Below are 24,802 nucleotides of genomic sequence, written 5' to 3'. Positions count from 1 at the left end.
TCCTACCTTGCCCATTGTGAAGAGTTCTACAACAAACATAGAAGGGCAAACATCTCTTTGACATACTGATCTCATTTTCTTTGAATAGATACCTAGTAGTGCGATTGCTGGATGGTATGATAGTTTTATTTTTAAATTCTTGAGGAACCTCCATACTGTTTTCCATAATGAATATACTAATTTACATTCCTACCAAGAGTGTGCAAGAGTTCTATTTTCTCCACAACCTCTCCAACACTTGTTATCTTTTGTCTTTTTGGTGATAGCCATTCTAACCGGTATGAGGTGATATCTCATTGGGATTTTGATTTGCATTTCTCTGATAATTAGTAATGTTGAGTTCCTTTTCATCTATCTGTTGGCCATCTGTATGTCTTTTGAGAAATGTCTACTTGGGTCCTTTGTCCATCTTTTACTTGGGTTATTTTTTTCTCGCTATTGAGGTAAGTTATTTACATATTTTGAATATTAACCCCTTATTGGATGTATGGTTTGGAAATATTTTTTCCCATACTATAGGTTGTCTCTCCACTCTGCTGATTGTTTCCTGTGATGTGCACAGGGTTTTTAGTTTGATGCAGCCACATTTGTCTATTTTTGCTTTTATCATCTCTGCTTTTGGGGTCATATAAAATGTCATTGCCATTTGACCCAGCCATCCCATTACTGGGTATATACCCAAAGGACTATAAATCATGCTGCTATAAAGACACATGCACACGTATGTTTCTTGCAGCACTATTCACAATAGCGAAGAGTTGGAACCAACTCAAATGTCCAACAACGATAGACTGGATTAAGAAAATGTGGCACATATACACCATAGAATACTATGCAGCCTTAAAAAATGATGAGTTCATGTCCTTTGTAGGGACATGGATGAAACTGGAAAACATCATTCTCAGTAAACTATCGCAAGGACAGAAAACCAAACACCACATGTTCTCACTCATAGGTGAGAATTGAACAATGAGAACTCGTGAACACAGTAAGGGGAACATCACACTCCGGGGACTGTTATGGGGTGGGGGGAAGGGGGAGGGACAGCATTAGGAGACATACCTAAGGCTAAATGATGAGTTAATGGGTGCAGCTAACCAACACAGCACATGGATACATATGTAATAAACCTGCACATTGTGCACATGTACCCTAAAACCTAAAGTATAATAATAAAATAAAATAAAGATATATTGAGATGGCTATGCTAGAAATTACAAAAATGTTGGCAGACTATTATAGCTTATGGGTATGAAAATCAATGAATATTTATATTTAGTGTTATGTTCTAACCAAGCTGATCACTTGATAACACTTTCACTGATGAAATGTCAACTCTACGTTCAGCTGAACTCTCATCCGAACTGTGTACCTTCTCTGTGACAGGACATATTAAAGAACATGATGAATGTTTGTAATGTAATGATATAAATTATTATAATGTGTTGCATTAAAGACACATGGTGTAGCATTCTAAAAAAACAAAAAAAAGTCATTGCCTAGCCCAAAGCCAAGCAGCTTTTTCCTTATGATTTTCTTCCAGTAGTTTTACAGTTTCAAGCCTTACATTTAACTCTTTATTTTGGATTGATTTGTGTATGGTGTGAGACAATGGTTAGATTTCATTCTTTTGCAGGTAGACATCCAGTTTTCCCAACATCACTTATTGAAGGGAGTTTCCTTTCCCCATTATATGTTCTTAATACCTTTGTTGGAGATCAATTGTCAATAAATGCAGAGATCTATTTCTGAGCTCTCTGTTCTGTTCCATTAGTGTATATATGTCTCTTTTTATGCCAGGACATACTCTTTTGACTATTATGGCTTTGTAATATATTTAGAAATTAGGTAGTATTATGCCTCTAGCTTTATTCTTCTAAAAATTTCTTTGACTATTCAGGGTCTTGTGGTTATATCTAAATTTTAGAATTTTTTTCTAATTATATGAAAAAATGCCTTTGGAGTTTTGGTAAGGCTTGCATTGAATCTGGTGATTGCTTTGGATAGTATGGACAATTTAACAATATTAATTCTCCCGACCCATGAACACAGGGTATCTTTTCATTTATTTGTGCCTTCTTCCATTTCTTTTTATCAAAGTTTTATAGTTTTCTGTACACATATATTTCACCTCCTTGGTGAAATTTATTCTTAGGCATTTTTATGTTATCGTAAATGAATTGTTTTCTTGGCTTTTCAGATAGTTTATTGTCAGAGGACAGAAATGCTTCTGATTTTTCTATGTTGGTTTTATATTTTGCAACCTTTCTAAATTCATTTATTAGTTCTGAAAGATTCTGTCTTTATTATTTATTTATTCATTTTATTTATTTATTTTATATTTATTTTATTTATTTAATTTATTTTTATTTATTTATTTAAATTTAATTTAATTTTATTTATCCTTATTTGTCTAAAAGTTTTTGTTGCAGGGTTTTCTGTATCTGAGATCACGTAATCTGCAAACAGATTTTACTTCTTCTTTTCCAATCTGGATACCTTCTTTTTCTTTTTCCTGCCTAAATGCTCTGGCTAGAATTTTCAGTAATATATTGAATGGAATGATAAAGAGTGAGCATCCTTATTTTATTCCTGAACTTAGAGAAAACGCCTTCAGCTTTACATCAAGTATGATGTTCACTGTGGGCTTGTTGTACATGGCCTTTATTATCTTGAGGTACACTGGTATGGATACTCACTTAAAAAATTATCTTCTATTAGCTCTTCTGATACTCTGAGTTTCTTTGCAAAATTTGTTTGATCTACTCTTTCATCCTCACTTCTCAAGTGACCAAACTATAGTGGGGAGAACATCGTCGTGGCCATGGTCTCCAAACGTTACAGTGATTAGAGAATGGGGCATATGAGCTTATAGGCAACAGGGGTGCATGGAAAATCTATTGTTATTGTTTTATCAGTGGGTTTCAGCCAGGGGTGATTTTGCTTCTAAGCGACACGTAACAATGTGTGGAGACATTTTTGTCTGTCAAAACTGGGATAGAGAAAGTGCTGCTGGCATCTAGTGGGTTAAAGCCAGGGATGTCACAAAACATCCTACAACGTATAGGACAGCCTCCACAACAAAGAATTATCTGGCCCTGAATCTCGACAGTGCTGAGGCTGAGAAACTCTGGTTTGTATCAAGGGGAAATCTCTCCAATTTTGGTGTTAGAGAAATATCTCTGGCAGTGCCGTGATAGATTGAGAGGGAGTGAGAATGAAGCCTGAGAGGCAAGCGGTAGAAGCCGATTGTGAATATCTGGCAGATCTTTCCTTGATTGAATTAACATAGTTCTGATATTTAAGGCCTTCCTGGAAAGGTGCTGTTTGGATATCTGGGTCTTTTTCATGCAGAAAAAGCAGCATTTAGGATAATGATGGTCTGTTTTAGTATCTAGAGCCAAGTTACACATCTATCTTTTCATCAGTTGTTTATTGAATACCTGCACTGTGTTGGGACCCGAAGACACCCATGAGCAACGACTATAGCCTACCTTCACTGAGCTCACAGTCTAGCCTGGTAGGTCAGGGTGATTTTTCCAGTATAGGAGCTGTCAGAGCAAATGCATTTTGAGGTACAAGTTATCCACTGAGAAGGGCTGAAAGAGCCTGAATTAAAGCTTGAATCTGGGCTGCCAAAAAGAGCCTTTGGCTCAGCACCACATTATTCTAACACCTGGGGTAAATGATGCTCCATGTCAAAGAGCCCTATCCAATTTAAGAACCATCTTATACTATTGTATAACCCAGTTATAACTATAATGTCTCCCAGTAGGATAAAAAGATGAGTAGGTTACCAAGCCTTAATTATGTCAAAAGAAGGTAAGACATTGCAGTGGCTGGTAAGTTTTTCCTTTGGGGAAACAACACACACTGGAGCCTGTCAGAGGGGTGGGGAGAGGGAGAGCATCGGGATAAATAGCTGATGGATGCGAGGCTTAATACCAAGGTGATGGCTTGATAGCTGCAGCAAACCATCATGGCACACATTTACCTATGTAACAAACCTGCACATCCTGCACATGTATTCTGGAACTTAAAAATAAAATTAAAAAACAAACAAAACAAGCAAATAAATACAGTGTTGTTAGTACTCATCAAAAAAAAGGCAGGAAAAATAACTACTGTTACTCATGTACCTACTATGGGTCAAGTACTGAGCTAGTTACTTCACATATAATATCTAATGTAATACCATATAACTAGTACTTACATGTGGCAGATGCCTATTCAATGTTTACACCAGTCCTGTGTGATAGCTGTTACTAGTGGACCATTTTACAAATCAGGACTCTTAAGGAGTGTCGTGAAAGAGGTATAAAAAAGAACTGGGTCCTAGCACTTTGGGAGTCCAAGGCAGGTGGATCACCTGCGGTCAGCAGTTCAAGACCAGCATGCCCAACATGATGAAACCCCGTCTCTACTAAAAATACAAAAAGTAGCTAGGCGTAGTGGCAGGCATCTGTAATCCCAGCTACTTGGGAGGCTGAGGCAGGAGAATCACTTGAACCCGGGCGGCCAAGGTTACAGTGAGCCGACATAGGGCCAGTGCACTCTAGCTTGGGCAACAGAGAGAGACTCAGTCTCAAAACAAAACAAAAAACAAACAAAAAAGAGCTGGGGACCTGTCATGTGGGCTGCATGTAGTGACTTCCAAAGAGTACAGTGTTGAAAGAGGGAAAAAGAGTAACTTTACAGAGGAGAAGCATGACAAACACCACCAGTCAGATGGTCAAAGTTAACATCAAGGTTAGTTTATAGCATATACTTGTGACACCATCTAATAAAAATGGCACTTTTCCCTATGGTCTTCCTTCCCAAAATCCATAACTCCAGTCTAATCATGAGAAAAACATCAGATAAATCCCACTTGAGGGAAATTTGGCAAAATCCCTGATTAGTCCTTCTCAAAACTGCCAAGGTATTCAGAAACAAGGAATATCTAAGAAAATGTCATACCCAAGAGAAGCCTAAGGAGGCATGACAACTAAATGTAAAGTGAGATCCCAACAGGACCCTGACAGTGAAAAGGGACTCAGGTAAAAGTTAAGGAAATCTGAGTAAACTATGCACTTCATTTAATAACATGCCGATGCTGATTCATTAATTCTAACAAATGTATGGGATGAATATAAGATGTTAAAAATAGGGGAAACCGGTTGTGAGGTTTATAAGAACTCTCTGTACTACCTTCATATTTCTTTTCTATAAATTTGAAATTACTCTAAAATTTTAAAAAATTAAAAGGAGTTGGAAGCATGGCTCTGTATTTGGATGGAAGAGCCAAAGGTAACTTGAGGGAAGAGGTGATATTTAAGATGGGCCTTGATGTAAGAATGACACAATGGACTTTGGGGACTCGGGGGAAAAGGATGGGAAGTGGGTGAGGGATAAAATACTACAAATTGGGTGCAGTATATACTGCTCAGGTGATGGGTGCACCAAAATCTCAAAATTACCACTAAAGAACTCTCTCATGTAGCCCAATACCACCTGTTCCCCAAAAACTTACGGAGATAAAAAAAAAAAAATACAGGTTGATGGGTGCAAGAAACCACTATGGCACATGTATACCTATGTAACAAAACTGCACGTTCTGCACATGTACTCCAGAACTTGAAGCATATAAGAAAAAAGAAATAGGAATAGAAATAGCAGGGATAGTCCCACTTCATTTTCTTGGTGAAAAGGAGATAATTAAATCTGATTGTAGGTCATCTCTGTCAGGCAATCAGAATAATCCTCTAATCCCCTGATCCAGGTATTTTTCTGAGTGCAGTAGTTATCAACATGTCCTAAAGAAATTAAAAGGTCTGTTTCAATTAAAAATTCCTCTGTCAAGAGAATTCTAAATATACTTCTCTTTAATTCACGAATTATATTTTTGCTATGTTTACTAAAGTGAGCATTTTGTTTCTTTAGAACACCTTTTTATTATACATCTCTTGATGAATAAAATAATGCAACAGCAGGGGCTTCATTTTCAGTAAAGTTGAGAAGTCAAACTATATTTCATAAAGCCTGAAAACATAATTTGTTTTCCATTTAATACCCATGTCTGCAAATGTTGACCACTAGAAACACAAGATTCCTTATTACAGTTTTTGTAATTCTAATGCCAAAGGCCAACCAAATCAAGGTCTCGAATATTTCTGCTTAATTTCAACTTTCCTTTAGCTGTTGTATATAATGTTTTCCTTTCTACATGAGTGGAAAGGGTCTAAACTTCTGAAGTCAGCTCTTTTATATTCACAATGAGTTTCAGGCAGGAGAAATAATCTTGGAGAGAATTTACCTACATCTAATTTTGAAGTATGTATTTCAAAATGTATTTGCCTATCTTTATAGGGATAGTACAGTGTAGAGAGGAACAAGCTTCATAGAAAATCACAACTTACCAAGCCTGTTAATGAAGACCGGCCTCAGGAAGAAATACTTTGCTGATATGCAGGGTCGTTTCTTCTAGAGGGCAGCAGATCTTTCACATTGCGTCCCCCTTTTGCCACAACATATTGTTTTGCACATAGCAGGCACTCAACAAACTTGTTTTCAATGAATTTAACTCTTTCCTCAAAGTTCAGGTTTATACCGAAAAGTAAACTAACAGCAGAAGTTGTTGCTCCTCTCAGATAACCTTGCCAGTTGATACGCTCACTTCCCAACTGCTGAAACTGCTCCAGCTAACAGCTTATACCTGTGACCATCGCTAGAGCACTGTCTCAGCTGGAGATGCCTGGAAAAAGCATATCACGATTATCACCGTGCCACGCCTACCTCTGAGGATGGCCAATGATTGGCTAACACAGACCAGGTTTTTCTTGCCTTGAGCCAGGACAGCTCCAGGTGGAACCATTTATACTCCAGAGCCCTCCACGTGAAATCAGGCCAAGCCTGAATGTTATTCAAGACCGTATTGTCGCTCAACTCCTCCTTTTTGCCAATTCTGCTTCCTTCGTTCCCTTACAGATTTTTCCTGATGAGCATTTCCTCATTAACTCACATATACCCCAATCCCTGCCTCAGGTTCTTCTTTAAAGGAATATAATCAAAAACGTACACTCTCTCCCCCACCCCCCACCCAAAAAAAATGGGCCTTGAAGTATGCATGAGATATTAAATGAGCTAAGATAGGTAAGGAGAAGCATATAGATATGCGTGGGATTGGAAATATTCAGCTAGTGCATGGAGACAGGGGTAAAAATCAGGATCAAACTGTGAATAGCTCTAAATGATCTTAAAAAAAGTACATAGTTTATAGGGGGAAAAGCAGGGTTACTGAAAATGAAGGTAGGCTACTGTGTGACTAGGATATATTCAATTGCAAGTGAGAAGACTGGAGTGGTTCAGGGACTCCACGACATCATCAAAGACTCAGTCCTGATTTCAAGTCTCTGCTCTGCCATCCATCTACAATTGGCTTTTCCTTCAGATTTTTACCTCATGGTTACAACATAGCTGCCATAGCTCTGGGCATCACCTCCTTACTGCAAAGGCAGAAAAAGGGGTAAGGAAAAAAGTCTCATTCTATCAGGAGGACCAAAACTTCCCCAGAAGACTTTATTCTATCACACTGGCAAGAATTAGAACCTAAGGCCACCCTGGACTACAAGAGAAAGCCAGTTTTTAAGAAAGGGTAATCGGATTATGTTCTGGGCTTGGATGACTCACCATTTGTCTCCTGGAATTGGGCATATTGCTACTTAAGAAAATAGATAGCAGAAGTTCTGTTAGCAAAAGAAAAGGAGAAACGGCTCTTTAGTAGGCATCTAACCAAAAGTATCATAGATACAACACTACATGTTTGTGACTAGGTTTTATTTTTATAGCATATAAAATATATGTATATGTGTATTATATATTATATATAATATTATTAGGGCCAGGTGCAGTGGGTCACGCCTATAATCCCAGCACTTTGGCAGGCTGAGGCAGGTGGATCGCTTGAGGTCAGGAGTTAGGGACCAGCCTGGACAACATGGTGAATCCCTGTCTCTACAAAAAATACAAAAACTAACTGGGCATGATGGTGCATGTCTGTGGTCCCAGCTATTCGGGAGCTGAGGCAGGAGGATTGCTTGAGACCGGGAGGCAGTGGTTGCAGTGAGCCAAGATCATACCACTGCACTCTAGCCTGGGCAACAGCGTGAGACTGTCTCAAAAAATATATATTATTAGTATATATACATATATATATATAGCACATATGTGTTTAGAAAGAAGGAAAAGAGAGAGTGAGAAACAAAGAAGTGAACCATGTGGATTTTCCAATTTTTATCAGTCATATATATTTTATTCTATGATAAATGTTATGAACGAGAAATAGTGCTTAACTGTTGAGAATACAATAAAGTGATGGTTAAGACAGTGATCTTTATTTTTTCAGTTTTTATAATTTCCTGTTGTGAGTCTCTTCCTTTTATCAGTTAAATTTAATTTTAGGGAAAAACACAAGGGGTAGTCGCAGGCATGATAGGAGCAGTTGTATGCGAAAAAGAGAGAACTTGGGCTGATTTCCCATGCTTTGTGAAAAGGAGCTGATCTTAATATGGGGAAAATAAGCACCTGATATAAGATGAGGATGGTAAAGACATAAAAGAGTAGAGAGGTGTGGGGAGATGTTAGGAAAGGGGAAACTTTTGTTTCGAATGATGTACAGCGTACAAAATCTATATAAAATAGCATTCTGAGGGGCACTGGGTATGTGACCCAGTGAGATGCTTGATATGGGACCTTCAACCACCACAAAGACAACATACAGTCTTGGGAAGAGAAGTCTAATGGCAGAAGTGGAGTGAGTTTGGAAAGCTTTCTTTTTTCTTTCTTTCTTTCAGGTGTCAGGCAACATGTGGAATCTATATCTATTTTGAACTCATTAACCTTACAACAAAAATTAGTTCCAGAATTTTTTTCTGTTTCTTACTAGCAGTATGACATTTGGAAACCTACTTGACCTCACTGTGTGACAGCTGCCTATCTGTAAAACGGGAATAATGATAATACCATCTTGTATGATCAGTGAGGCTTAAGTAAGTGAGTTAATTCCCGTAAAGTGCATGGAACAGTACCTGGCAGTTAGCAACTCCTTAATAAATGTTGTTGTTGATGATGATGTTAACAATTGTATTTTTCCTTAAAAATAAGATTCAGTTTTTGTGCTTTATTTGCATATCACAAGATGTTTAGCAAAATCTTGGAGACATAACAGCAATTCAATAAAGATGTATTAATTGTTCAGGTGCTTCACTATTTCTACAGTTTTCAATTACACAACTCACCATGATGCATGCCTTTTTAATAATTTTCAATTGTTTCAGATCTTCTAAGAGATAAAGCAAGGTATAAAACATCTTCTAGAATTACTCCCTACTTCCCCAACTTTATTTTTCTCATCTTTTCTCAGTTGTGTAACTTAGCAATGCTGATCTTAAAAATAGCCAAGTCCACCATATTGTTTATACATATTTCAAGCATTAACCTCTGCTGATTTGGTTTCCTCTACCTGAAACATATTTCCACTCCTGTTGTACATTTGTTAAACTCCTATTCATCCTTCAAAGCCTTTCTTAGACATCATATCCTCTGGGATATCTCTCTGAGATACCATTTTTTGTCCAATAGTGTAATATTTACATATTATGTTATATTTGCACTCTGCATTTGTGTCTATTGGTGATTTTGTTATTGTAACTTAGGAGTTGTCCTTGTCTCCACTGTTTTTTCATTTCTATGTTAAACTTTCATTTTAGGCTCAGAGGTACACATGCAGGGTTTTTATGTAGGTCACAGGGGTTTGATGTACAGATTATTTTATCACCCAGATAATCAGCATAGTACTTGGTAGGTAGTTTTCTGACCCTCTCCCTCCTCCCACTCTCCACATTCAAGTGGGCCGCAGTGTCTGTTTTTCCTTTCTTTGTGTTCATGCGTACTCAGTGTTTAGCTCTCACTTATAAGTGATAACATATAATATTTGGTTTTCTGTCCCAGTGTTAGTTTGCTGAGGATAATAGCCTCCAGCTTATTACATGTTGTTGCAAAGGACGTGATCTCATTCCTCTTTAAGAGAGCAAGATCCTCTTGTCCTTAAATGTATATGTTGATGCCACTGTTTTCCAGCTGTTTTCCATTGTGTATATGTACCACACTTTCTTTGTCCAGTTTACCATTGATAAGCATCTGGGTTGATTCTGTCTTTGCTATTGAGAACAGTGCTGTGATGAACATATGAACGCATGTGTCTTTATGGTAGAATAATTTATATTCTTGTGGGTATATACCCAATAATGGGAGCACTGGATCGAATGGTAACTCTGTTTTAAGTTCTTTGAAAAACAGCCAAGCTGCTTTCCACAATGGCTAAACTAATTTACATTCCCAGCAGCAATGTACAAGCCTTCCCTTTTCTCTGCAACCTCACCAGCATCTGTTATTTTTTGACTTTTTAATAATAGCCATTCTGACTGGTATAAAATGGTATCTCACTGCGGTTTTCATTTGCATTTCTCCACTAATCAGTGGTGTTGTTTGTCTCCATTTTTAAACTACATCAATGGTGGGAAGAAAGTGTCTTATGCACCATGCTTCTGGCTGCAAAGTTAGTATGGAGTATTTACGCATACTCATATAAATGACTGTTAGTTTGTTGAACTGAACCTTTCAGCAGAGACCCCTTACAACTGTAAACTACAATGTTACCATAAAAACAGCTATTTCTGTTAAACTCTATAGTTGCAAGAGAGTCTCACTTGCTAATGATAAAATAATTCTCTTTACAGATGCTCAAGGATTCTTCTAGGTTTGGTTCACACAGCTTACCAACTGCGTTCTGCTTCCTTCTTATTCCTTCTGGGTTCAAATGCACCGGGAGCCCACATTTGTCACTGAGTTATTGCTAACAAATAAGACATCAACAAGGCTGCTTCACAACCCACAGGGATTGACTGATCAGTAGAGAGCAAGATCCTCCTGTCCTGATATGGATATGTTGATGCCACTGTTTTCCATTGTGGTCTTATCAGACAATGATAGTTCAATGAGAGTAAAGCCTCAGCTTACTTCCCTGTTTCTGGCACCACAGCCAATCTGTGTTGGTTGGTACAAAGGTATGTTTCTAGCAACTGGACTGGGTGAAGCTTTATGTTACTTGAAGGTGGCAATAGCAGACGCATCTGAAGAGAGGACCAAGGCTTGGTACCAAAACAAATACTCCATTGTCTTCTTATCTAGGGAATCACCAACAGGTGATACAAGAAGTCAAGAGCAAGAAATTCCAGTAACAGGTCAGAAAATGGACTGCATCTTGGTTCAAGACCAGGTCTATTATAAAAATAATAATTTCCCTTAGGTTCTTACTGGTTGCTATATCTAATTGTGGGAAAGGTCATGTGCGAAAAAATGCAGAGAGCTGGGAGAGACACTGTCCCATGGCACAGCCACCTCTGATTGCCTGGTCTGATGGGAAGAGAGAATTTCTACGACCACTGACTCTTATTCCAAAGCTGCCTTGCAGTTTTCTTTGCAGTGGTTCTTTCAGCACCAGCCTCCGTGTGTTCCCTTGAAAACATTAGCAGTCCTTAAGGGCTCCCTAGAGAGGGGATTAAACAGCATTTAGTTCTTTGTCCATTACCCTATTCTAATGAAACGTGTTATTTGAAAGAATTATTTAAGCCTGTGTAAATCAGTCAATGTGAGAAGATAAGGTTGGTGGGGGCAGGCAGAGTTGAGCTGGGTGATAAAAATAGAGTTTTATCTCCATTTGGACTGATTTTGAAAAGGTTTTTAACCATTGCAACTGAATCCTTTTCAGAACCCTCTCTCTCTTTCTCTTTTTTCTTTACCCGAGTTGCTATGAGAACATGAATCATCTCTTTAGCACAATGACAGCAAGTGTAGCATTTAGGAGCGGACCCTGATTTTTCACTGTTTGTTCTTTGCTCTCAACAAGATAAGCTGTTGTTATTTCTTTCTTCTTGAACAAGCACACCATGATTGCTGAAGTGGTAAGAATAATTGGACCAAATAGTCATGCGATTAATGCAAACAGAGAGAATTCATCTGTTTCGAGTACAGTAAATGCACTTCTGAAGATGGAGAAAGCTTGCTTTCTCTGTTTATTCTTGGGCTGCAGAACAAATGTTGCTGAGTTCACTGCCACAGATTCCTGTGTTTCTTCCATGGGGTGGAGACCTTAAATGAACTGGGTTAAGGAAGAAATCAGCCCTATCTTGGGAGAGGGTGGGCCAGAGAGGGGGAATGCAGGGTGAAAGCAGGGGAGAAGGCTGCTCTCTCCCCCAGACGACACCCTCTTCCCCACCCTCTTCACTGGGGACACAAAGACTTTTGCTTTCTCAAGGATATTTTTCAATTAGAAGGTGATGTGGCAAATTGAAATGGAAGCGGAATTAACATTCATTAGAATCTTCAAGATGCTCAGTGTTGATGTCATTTGGGTATTGCGACACGAGGTAGATTTCATTATCCCCACTGGACAGACAAGAAAACTGAGGTTCAGAAGTAAGTCTCCCAAACTCACAACACTCGTATGTTGAAGTGCTTGGGTTTGAAACCAGGTCTTCCTGTTTAGTGTTGTGATGGCAGCACAGGGCACAGGCTCTGTGGTTCCTTTGAATCCTGACCATCTTGCAACTGAGTGACCTTGAGCAAGGGACTTCAATTCTCAGCACCTCTTTTTTGCCAACTGAAAAACAAAACAAAACAAACCACTAGGGTTGATAACAGTATTTATCTGATAGACATATTGTAAGGATTAAATGAGTTATTAAATGAAAATAATGTAGAATTGTGCCTGGCAGATAGAGCACCCATAATATCTGCTAGCCTGGACACGGATTCCTCAAAGTAATCAATGGTGCTTTCTACTACACCAGCACCCCTTCTGCATCACACCTGGGGTTCTCTGCAATGGCTCTGTAACTCATTGCTTTGCATGCATTCTCTCTGACACACCTTGACCAGATTAATCTCCCCCAAATTCTTAAAATGCCATTTTTCCAGGTCGCTCCATAACTTTGGAGGCTCCCCATTGCCTGTGGGGTAAAAACTTGAATGTTCATCCATAGACTGGCTATGCCCTGCTTATCCTGTTAACTTCCAGTTGCCCTCACCACCCGCCCCCAACCCCACCCCCCCGTCGGCCCCTGCCCCGCCAATGGCACTCAACTTGCTCTTTCCCATTTGAGCAGTAGGTTTCAATCCCGGGTACTTCTCAAGTGTCCCTCCCCAACTTTCTCTTCTCCCAGAAACATCCCTTACCACATGAACTCACAGAGATCGTGGCCCACTCCCTAGCTCCCAGAGCCTCTACAATCAGTGTTTGCTATTCTCTGACCTGTGCCACCCCATGAATACTTGGTTCTCTTAAAGGCACCTGTTGGGGAGGAGATGGAATTTATCATCCGTTGCCATTGTCTGTTGACTTTTCCTTTACCATGATGTGCGGAGATTACTGGGGTTCCGGGAGGCTGTGGAAAGTGGAAGGTCCCAGCAGCAAGAGAAGCCAGAGTCTTGAAGGACAAGATAAAGTTAGACATCTAGAAAACTGGAAGGAAGGAATTCTAGGCAGAGGGAGAAGCTTGTGCAAAGTTTTGGAGGCATGCGAATCCCTGCAGATGCTGAAGTCTGAATGTCAACAGATGATGGAGAGAGGCAAGGTGATGCTGACAGTTCCTCAGTGACCAGAGATAACAAGGGTGATTATTATTCTTAGCTTTCAGCCCTCTCCCCACCCCTTTACCCTTCCCCACTCCTCTGGAATCCATCTTTAGCCCTGAGCTTGGTTCTTCTTTCAGTTTGATGAACGGTTTTACCATTTTGCTTAATTGTTTCTTTGCAGTAGTCACCGAACAGAATGAAGATTAAATCCTACTAAATAAATGAAGCACCTTGCACAGACTTTGGCCAATAGAGCCTCATCTACTTGTTTTTGTGTATGAAGCGGGAAATCCACTGGATGTTGTTTCACTGTAAGTCGGTATTCCATCCTGGGCTGGAGAGCATGCGCTGCCCTCCTGCTAGAAGCTCTATAAAATCCAGTTTCTCCTCTGAGATTGCCGAAGACAAGTGAAAAATCACTAGCATGGTGTTGGAGTGTTTCCAAGAGCCAGAAGCATAGACACCATTATCCAAGTGAGCTGCAGAATTACCCTACAAAGGTGCCGGCTTCCTTATCTAATAAATGAGAATAAGGAAGCTTGAAAAAATAAGAGGATGCTCCCAGTTTCATGAATCCAATGAGCACCATGAACAACAGATGTCACCTGGGCCCTGCCCACACCCTGTCCTGTATACTTGACTGTACACCAGCCTGTCCTGCAACTGCTGGCACCTGCATTTCTTTGCCCAAGAACATCTTCTGGACAACAAAGCCCATTCTGTCCATTTCCGGGTGACATCCTCAACCAACGCCTGGAGGGAAGCCCCCTTTGCCCCTAACATGGGAGAACTCCAAGGGACCCTGTTCTACACAGGCTCCTGGAGTCCCCATGAGGGGTCACCTACAGCTGCCTACCATGACCATTCTCTAGAAACTGATTTATACTTTTTAATTTACTGCCCTTGCTTCCTTGTCTTGCCTCTTCACTCTGTGACCAGTTCTTCTCAAAATTACCCCCTAATAAATTCTTTGCACTGAAATCCTTGTCTCAGGGTCTGTCTCTGATGTTTGAATGTAGATCTATTTGACCTTGAGATCTACAGACCCTTCACATCGTGGAGCCATACTGCAGAGATAGCTCGTGAAGAATTTCCCTGGGACACAGTAACAGTGGAATGGTGGAACACACTAGATTAGAAATGACAAGTGGGTTCTGTTTCAGGGGTCTTCTATGATTGACTGGTGGGAGGGCCACTCAGAAACTAGTTGGAGGATGAGTTTGAGCCCATAGCCATGCAGATGAGAATCGACAGCTTGACAGTGTGATGGTGTATGCTGCATAGGGGATTTCGTATCCTGGGCCTTGCTCTTGTTCTCCAAGTGCTCATGTTTTTGGCCCTTTCTGTGTCAGCTTGCAAACAGAAGGTTAAGGTCATGTATTCAGCACTGTATGCACTTTCATGTTTAAAAGCCAGAGTAAGTAGTAACGAAGCAGAGAGAATACAGAACTGAGCATCAACTCAGAAACCCTGATCTGCAAAGCTGATTATAGCACTGTTTGAACAAGTCACTTTTTCCTTTCATGCCTCTTTTTAGTGACCAACATATTAAGAGCAACTGCCTCATGTTTGCTAAAGATCTCTTCCCAGCCAGCATGACATCTATTAGTCTATGACTTCAAGATGTTAGCCTTTTGCAGTGTGAAATGTTTTTTTCTAGTCAAGGGGTTAGTTGTCATGCCGGTGGATGTTTCTTGTGTGGGGTGTGTGTGTGTGTGTGTGTGTGTGAGACAGAGAGAGAGAAGGTGTGTGGGGGGGTGGGGATCTGTCCACCTTCTAGCCCCCTCTTTTGGTTAATGGATCTCATTTTTTTTTTTCAGAGAAGCCAGTTTCTCCCCTTCCCTCCATTCTTGTGCTTTAGCTCCAGGAATGGTTCTGTCTTCTGGTTCCAACCTGGAAAATTAGCACATTGCATTCCTAAGTCTCAGTGTGATGAGATTCGGGTCCAAATTATAGAAAGCAGAGCCCTTATCAGGTCTCCTGGGAAATGTAAATGAACCTGGAATGGAAAAAATTCCATCTGGATTTGCCCCATGGTCCCTCACTCTGGGATCAATCCAGATGAAAGAAAGTTAAGGAAATTGACAAAGAAAAATTTAGTCTGGGAGCCACTGAGTAATTCCCTTGGTCAAGGCAGTCCTGAAGCTAACCCTTTCCTAGGACTTTCCATTTAACTAAGCCCTAATATTCCATTTTTGTTTAAATTGTTTTGATTTGAGCCTATGTTGTCTTTCAAACAAACAAAAATCTAACTAATGTACAATGCAAAAATTGTGCTGATTGTGCCCACTATTTTATGCCCACGTTGAGCTTTATAACCCAATGGACTTCCCTTTAGCTCAGCAAATAGGAAAAATGGGCTCCCAAACCTAGAGGGTGGACATGGAAACTCTCCCTAGCACCCTTCACCTCACCCTGCCCTCAAATCCCTACCCATCCCTGCCCGTGACTGTGCTCCTCCCTGCCCCAGAGAGAAAATTGATTTAAATGGTTTCTATATCTAAGCAGTAGGTGTTTATTATGGCTGTAAAATAATTTCCCAGAGACTCCAGCCAGGCATGAAGCCTTTGTGTTCTGAATTTACCAATCAGGGGCAATTTGCTAAAATAATCATCTTCATGTTTGCAGTTAATAATCTTGCTTCAGGCTGTTCCAACCAAATGGTTGGTCACTTTCAGTAATGGCCAATTTCTCAGAGATTATTGCTAAAATGATTAGGCACATCATGATTTCCCAGGGCATATGCTTTGGAGTTGATTCATTAGAAAACTAAAAGGCTTCTGGACTCCTTTGGAAACTGGGGGATGCTTATCTGAAAAGATATGCCATCACGCCTCTTATTTTTTTTCCTTAGCTATGTCCTGGTTTAACTTTTTTCCTGCCCCTTGTTGGTTCATTATCTTGTTACTAGACAGAATGCTTTTTGTTTGCTGTAAGCTCATCTTTGTAGCTGATGGAACTGGAAACATTTTACAGCCAATTAGATGAATCAATGAGTCCCTTTTTAGAAAATATCCTTTCTTGAAGTCCTTGTATGAACCAGGCACTAGCCCAGAAATTTTGTACAATGTCTCACTTAATTCTCCTAGCAAAGACCTAGTCACCAGTTTGCACATGAGGAGAGTGTATTAATCTCAGAGAGGTTAATTGACTTGTTGCATGTTGCACAGTTAATAAATGCGTAGCCTGCTTTTGAATCCAAGACTCAGTGTTCTTTCTCCTGTACCAGGAAGCCTGCCTTTCTCATTCAGCTCCACTCACCCAGGTCCCTGCTCGTATCAAGGCCAAGCATGGCACCTGGGAGCCCAGCCCCAGGTGGAGACAGGTTAGGACACTGGCAAGCAGAGCATGCGAAACCACAGCAGCAGCAATCCTGATTTTCTTGTGGCTGCCTGGTTCACACCCAATGCCAGCGTGTCTGCTGCAAACCTAAGCTTTCAGCCCCAGCTCCTGCAGCTGGAGAAAAAGAAGAAAGTGGGAGATACAGAAAAATACTTTAGGGAGAGCATTCTAGGCAGAACTTGATCTGAAACATGCTCTTATTTACCAAAATAGAGAGAGGAAAGCACCTTCTCACTGCAGTTGTAGTAGGCATACCGTAGAAAGAATCTCCAGACCCTTAGATGAGTGGTGGGAGAAAGTCACGCCTTGATTCTTTCTTTGGCATTGTGCAAATGCATGCAGGAACAAATTGGGACAAAAATGTTAAGTCATCAGGTAAACAATGAGCAAAAGTGGAGAAAGACATTGTCTGGTTTTTAAAGACTAAACAGCAACTGGGGCAAAGCTGATAATTCTCTGCAATTAGAATATTGCTTCTGTCACCCAGGAAGTAGCCATTTGAATGTGGATCAACATGAGCACTAGGAAAAAAAATTTCATGACACAGAAACCATATTATGAACAGGAAGAGGATCCATCTGGAGTGGGACAGACAGGTCTCCAGCCACACCTGGCAAATGTTTCATCACTAATTAGTGTGAAGGCTTTAGTAACTAACAGCAGAGCCACATTGCAATTTTCCAGGTATCATATCATTTACATGTTTTTATATCTTTAATTATTTAATATTTTATAACGAAGCTACTACATTTGCTTCAAAACAGAAGTACAGGAACCTTTCTTAACTTGGTAATGCTTGTCCATCAAAAACCAACAGCAAATGTCACCCTTACTAGTAAAAAGACAGAGGCATTTCAATTGAAACCCTTAGGTTAGGGTGATCTTAACTAGCTGGATATATTAATATTAATACTTAGGTTAAATCTTAGTAAATTGTACATGTTTCGTTTCATGGGGTGGCCCAATTGTTCAACTTGGAGAGATTAGTACTGCTCACAACTCATTGGCAGAATGAGTCACGTGGTTCTGACTTAACTTCAAGGGGTTGAAAGGTAATCTGTGCCTAGGAAGTAGAAGAGAACTGAATACAGGTAAACAGAAATGTGTCACTTTTGGAACAAGGCAACTGAAAGCCAATACGTAACTTTCATTGCTCTCTTCACCTGCTGAGATGACCTTGGAACTATGTGTTTCAGATCATTCAACTCCAAGATGGTGGAGTTTCTGTTAGCCTGGATCCCTTGAGTGATCATACGGAGTGGAGCCGTCTATTGATCTAGACCAGGGAATCTTCGTGAAGATTTCTGAAATTTCAGAAGGAATTTGTTACTGTTGTACAACCTAGCCTATTTTGACTAAAACAGATGATTCTTACTGTTACAAAGAAACTCTTCAGGTATTACAAAGGAGACACACCTGAAACACAGGATCCTCCTGGTATACGCAGTCCCTGTCCCAGTGACCATGTTTGATAGATCATGAAACAGGTACCCTAATAGGAAGACATCAAAACAGAGATGCTTTGAACAGAATGAAAAATAAAATTACTTATAAAAGCAAAAGAGAAACAGGGTAAGGTTTTAGGGAACAGACCCGGAGAAAAGGGTGCAGATATGTCTACTTTCTTGATGATGTGCTGCACCACTCCTATTTGAAGCTCTTGTTTAGCCCCTTGTCTTTTTCTGCTTAGAGTCCTTCAAAATGGACTGAAATAGTAGGTCTATCCCAGGCAGAAAAAGAAAAAAAGAAACCCTCAAAATGTTATAAGCAGGTGATGACTAGGAAATATTTTCAAGGAGCGTTCCCCAGATGGAATTTTGCAAGTACCTGATGCAGAATTGCTTACTGAATCAAACCGAAGGGCTGGGGCTGAGAAAGTTTCCTATAAACCAAGTTCACAGTAATACCATGTCCACTAAAGTTTGAAAACAACTGGTTTAAATTTTTCCTTCCGGCTACCATGTTATGTTTTGGCTACTGAAACTACCCTTTCTCTAGACTAGTTATTGAAAGGCAGTTTTCTACTTACCCCTTTGCAACTTATTAATGATAACTATTAAATGAAACCAAGACAAATGATTCTCACTTCAAGAAAAGGTGTTCTTGAAGTAGATGTGGCTAACCTCAGACATGCTGGTTTCGGCCATATCTCCCCCGTCCCTGTTTATGTAGCCAGGTAAGCCACATACGTATTCTAGATCACGTTTTCACAGATGTTTGGGTGAGAACAAGGGTGAGTCACTGGAAGCAGCTGGCAATACTACATGGGGTTTGCGTGCATCAAGATTCACTGCCTCTTCCTCCCTCAACCTGCTTCTAAATCTCAGGCTAAAATTTGACTTAAGCTTTCCAACGACAGAGAAAGTCGAGGTTCCATCACCTCTTCTGTCCTTTGTGGAAGATAGTACCTTCAGTCATCACCTGAGATGTGCCAGAGACTCTGAGATTTGGTCTGAAATGATGTCTTGAGCCAGGATTTGTGTCCAAATTAGAAGCATCTCTGAGTATTGTAGAACTTGCCAAGTGAATCACCACAATTTGTGCCATAATAGACTTCCAAAATTAAGTAAACGTAGCACTATTTTTCAAGAGATGCAAAACCTTTTCAGATTTTGTTTACCTCCCAGCACACTGACAAAACTGACCTAAATGAAGTAACTCCAGACTACAAAGCCTGAACACATTTCAAGGATTAGAGTTAGGTCAAGAAGATTTCTCATACATTCTCCTGTTTGTTTGTCAAGCTAATCCAATGAGGTGAGCAGAGGTGAGCCTGGACAGAGGTGAGCCTGATTTTACAGAAGAGCAAACTCAAGCGTCAATGAAACAAGTGGTTTGCCAGAGATCAAATATCCTACAATGAGAAGCAAATTCACAATCTCAACTCTGGTCTTCTGATTCCAAATACAATCCTTTTGCACGTAGAAAAGTGAAGAGACTCGCATTGGAATCCTGGCTCTGTCACTTAATGGTTAAATGATTCTGGAATATTTTCTAAACCTCTCTAGGTTCTTGACTTCTTCTCTTGTGCAATGACTATCATATCTTTTTCATAGAGTAAGTGGGATTGCTTTTTAAAGTATTCAACATAGTAGACCTTGAATAAGTCTAAGCACCTTTCTTCCCACTCATTTATGTTCACTTATCACATATGTACTAAGCATCTAATACGTTCCAGGAACTATATGAGATCTGGCGGATGGAGAAACTAACAGAATATGCAGAGTCCCTGCCCTCAAGGGACTTACTGTGTATTCTCCCACTACCGCTTAAGCAAGGTAACAGAAAGCCCTGTGTCATCTTGCTCCTGAACTTCTCTGCAAGCTCTTCCAGGGCCACATTTGCCCACCTCTCCCTCTATACTCTGGTCTCCTTTCTGTTTCTGAAACATTCCAATCTCATTTCCACCATGGGGACATCACCCTTGTCGATCTCCCCTCTCCTACTTCTTGATCAAGTCCCACATTAAATAGCCCATTTCCCATATTTACTCTTACAGTATCCCATTCTTTTTCTTCAGAGTACTTGTCAAAATTTACAATTACCCATTGATCTATTTGTATTCTTGAATGATTTCTGTCTCACACCAAGCTATGAATTCCAGAAGGTGTACATTTATCCATGGCCTAGCACATGACCTGACACACATTATAAACTCAGTGAAAATGGAAAAAGGATGTATGATTACTAAATAAATAAATATGCCCACAAACAAGTCTGAAAATAAATTGTTGAAATTGTATTTATGTATAACACAAATGGTAGCTAAGCACATATCCTAGATTGTTCTTTGACAAAGTTAAATATATGAGAGTCATTCATTCATTCACTTATTTAATTGAAATTGTGATGGCATGTAGTCGAAGGAACTTTAAATCCAGGCTGGTAGATACTATACCCACGTGCTTCTACTTCCCCTTAACACTCCCATGCACACATCACTAATCAATTATAGCACTTTTCCCCAGAAGCAGTTTTCTCAATACAGCACTTCTAGTAGACACTATCAATTGATTGCAGTGGGCCTGTAAGACCCTTCACCCCAAGCCTCAGAGACCACTGTTACCTCTAGTACCTCCTGCTCAGCATTTTCCTAACACTTAGCCCACTCTCAACCTTTAGCATTGTCTTGGCCCAGCAAGCTTCCTCAGCCACAGAACGATCTCTAGTGTGTCAGTGAATCTTAATTACTAGAATGTACAGCATGGTGATCAGGTTATTGAGATACAGACAACGCAGGCTCCTAAAACTGGTTTCTGTCTCCTTTCCCCATTCACTTTTATTTCCAAGCATGCCAGGAAGAGATGACAGATTTTATCTCACTTTCTTTGGAAATTGAGAAACTAAAGTCTGTGCATAAATCCAAGGTTCCACCTTCAACTTCTGACTAACAGCTCCACTTCACTTCCCACCATAACACAGAGAGAGGCTTTGGAGGTTTCTGTCCTCAGAATTGTGCTAAACCAACATCTTCCTTTTCAGTGCATTCAGCACCCAGATTCTTTTATTGGAGATTTCTCTGCTCCAAATATCCCAGCTTGTCTCCTTCATGCAACTTTCCAGCTGACTGCAAATCAGTGATTTCTCATGTTTCATGAAACTTAAATTTCCCTGAAACCCCCTTCTTCCCCTAACTACCAGCTTAATCTTTCCTTCCTCTAGAGCAATAGTTTTCAACTGGAATTGATTTTTCTCTCTGGGGACATTTGACAGTATCTGGAGACATTTTTGCTTGTCACAACTAGAGGCAACGTGTTGGGGTGCTACTGGCATCCAGCAGGTAGTGATTAGGGACACTGCTAGACATCCACAGTGCGTAGGACAGCTACGTGGCAAAGAATTATCTGGCTTCAAAAGTCAGCACTGCTGAGGTTGAGAAAAACCTTGTTCTAGAGTAATACCAAAATCTCCCTTGACGTTTTCAGGTCTCCCTAGAAATCTTACCAGGATTGGCAAACTCCAGAAGGTGACCACGAGTCGCTTAACAAAAGGGCAGACCAAATGGCAACACCCCAGGACTATTTCTTTTCGGTTCTCTGGCTCCAGCAAGCATTGGGGTAATCAGATGACATGAACGTGGGTCTGTTGAACATGCCCCCATTTTTTTTCATCTGTGTAGGTGCGACAGCAGCACTTCAGAAGGGGAAATGTGATAATTAAATAAGAAAATGCAGATACTTAACAAGCATAATATCTTCCCCTAGTCAGGGCTGAATAAATGGGAGCTGTTCTTGTTGAGTTGTTGTTCTCTTTCTCATCATCACTATTATTCTCTCCCTAAAATACCAGTGTTTGACCCTGGGTCTCTGTGCAAGGCTGTTTCCTCTTTCCCTCTTCTTGCCTTTCTGTCATTGCCGTGGGAACCACTGCTACCTTTTTGATAGCTTTTACTAACTTCAAATTTGGTGGTGGGGGGGAAGTAAATTTAATTTCCTGTGGTTATTTGTTTACCCTGTGAATTCCTTTTGCCGAGCCTCAAGCTTGCATCTGAGAATTTTATTTCCAAACCATAAGTCACTTACCAAAGGGGCAGACCAAATGCAACACCCCAGGACTATTGACAATGACAAGACATGTAGCAAAAGGGCAGACCAAATGCAGTACCCCAGGACTACTGAAAACAACAGGCCGTGTCTAGGCTCAGGGCTGTTTAGGCGCATGGCTGCTGACCCAGCATGGGCAGTCATTAGTACTCGAGAAATTGTATTATCTTCTACTTATGGGATATGAGCAAAATTTTAGGGGTGTCCACATTATTTCATCAGACACATGTTGTGGACACATGTGGCTCAAAACCGTTTTTAAATCTTTTTATTTTATGCAAATTCATCAGATACATATTGCTGGCACCTCAGATTTATTTTCTTTCTCTGTCTCTCTTTTTGACATGGAGTCTTGCTCTGTTGCCCAGGCTACAGTGCAGTGGCACGATCTCAGCTCACTGCAACCTCTGTTTCCCAGGTTCAAGCGATTCTCCTGCCTCAGCCTCCTGAGTAGCTGGGATTACAGGCAGCTGAACCACACCCAGCTAATTTTTGTATTTTTAGTACAGATGAGGTTTCACCATGTTGGCCAGGCTGGTCTCGAACTCCTGACCTCAGGTGATCCACCTGCCTGGGCCTCCCAGAGTGCTAAGATTACAGGCTTGAGCCACCATGCCTGGCCTCGGATTGATTTTCAAAAATGCTTTATTGAAATATAGCAAATATATAGAAAATGGTAAAGTGTACAAATCATAAGCATAGCTCAAAGACCTTTAACTGAAATAATATAACCATGTGACCCACAACCCCGGTCAGAAAATAGACAATTATTAACTGTCTAGAAGCTCCCTTGTGTCTTTGTTCAGTGACTACTGCATTCTTATTCCCAGTGGTAACCACACCCTAATTTCTATTATTATACACCAGTGTTGCCTGCTTTTGAAATTCATGTAACCATTATTATACAGATCTGCTCTTTTCTATTTGCTTGGAATTTTTTTTCTTAATAATTGAAATTCAACCACGCTAACATGTATAGCAGTAATTTATTAATTCCCACTATTATATGTGATTTGTTTAAAAGTATATACCATAGTGTAATTATCTGTTCTGTTTTTGATGGACATTTGGATTTTTTCCAAGCTTAACCATTGTGTGATGATCTCATGAATGCTCTCATCATTGTCTTTTGGTTCATGCATTTCTTTGGTGCTTACGCACAGGAATAGAATTGCTCCATCATAGGGCTTACACGCATTTGGCTTTAGGAGATACTGCCAGTTTTCCAACATGATTGTGCCAAGTTATTCTCCCCTAGAACAGTGCAGGTGAGTTCTAATTGCTTCATGTCTTTGCAGACACTTGGTAATGTCTATTACATTTTGTTTTATATTAACCATTTCTGTTGGCATGTTGTTATATATCATTGTGGTGCCATTTGCAGATCACTAATGGACTTGAGTATACTTCACATGCATATTGTCCATTTGATTATCTTTTTTTGTAAAGTGCCTGTTCAGGTGTTTTGCCCATTTTTTATATTGAATTGCCAGCCTTTATTGATGTAAAGAGTTTTATAGTATATTCAGGAGGAAAACTCTTTATTTTTAAGTATGATGTTAATTGTGGGGTTTTCATAGATTGCGTCTATTAGGTTCAGAAAATTCATTTCTGTTCTTAGTTTATTGAGTGTTTTCATCATGAATAGCTGTTGGCTTTTGTCAAATGCTTTTTCTGCATCAATTGAGATAATCATGTGCTTGTTTCCCCCTTATTCTGTTAATGTGACTTGTTACATTGATTGATTTTATATGTTGAACTACCCTTTTATAATCTTGGAATAATTCCTACTTGGTCATGGTGTGTAATCCTTTTCATATGCTGGCGGATTTAATTCACTGGTATTTTATTTAGCTCTCTTTGTCTTTGGCTTTTAGCAGTTTTACTGTGATATGCCTAGATGTCTTTAAATTTGCATTTATCTTTCTTAGGTTTGTGGGGCTATTCTGGTTTCCTGTTTTTTGTTTTTCTTAACTATTGTGGCTTTAAACTTTCCATCGGTTTTGGAAAATTCTTAGCTATTTTCTATTCAAATATTTCTTTTGCACCTTCCTCTTTCCCGTTTTTCTCCTCTTTCTCTCTTCCATTTTTGTCTCCAATTCCATGTGTTAGACCTAGTCCCCATGCCTTATGTATTTTTCAATTTTACTTTTTTTGAGGCAGGGTCTCACTCTATCACCCAGGCAGGATTGCAGTGGCACAATCTTGGCTCACTGCAACCTCCACCTCCCAGGCTCAAGTGATCG

Source organism: Symphalangus syndactylus, chromosome 11, assembly GCF_028878055.3.
Source record: "Symphalangus syndactylus isolate Jambi chromosome 11, NHGRI_mSymSyn1-v2.1_pri, whole genome shotgun sequence".
Taxonomy (NCBI): Eukaryota; Metazoa; Chordata; class Mammalia; order Primates; family Hylobatidae; genus Symphalangus; species Symphalangus syndactylus.
The sequence above is the reverse complement of the archived record's forward strand: the minus strand, read 5'-3'. Positions refer to the sequence as shown.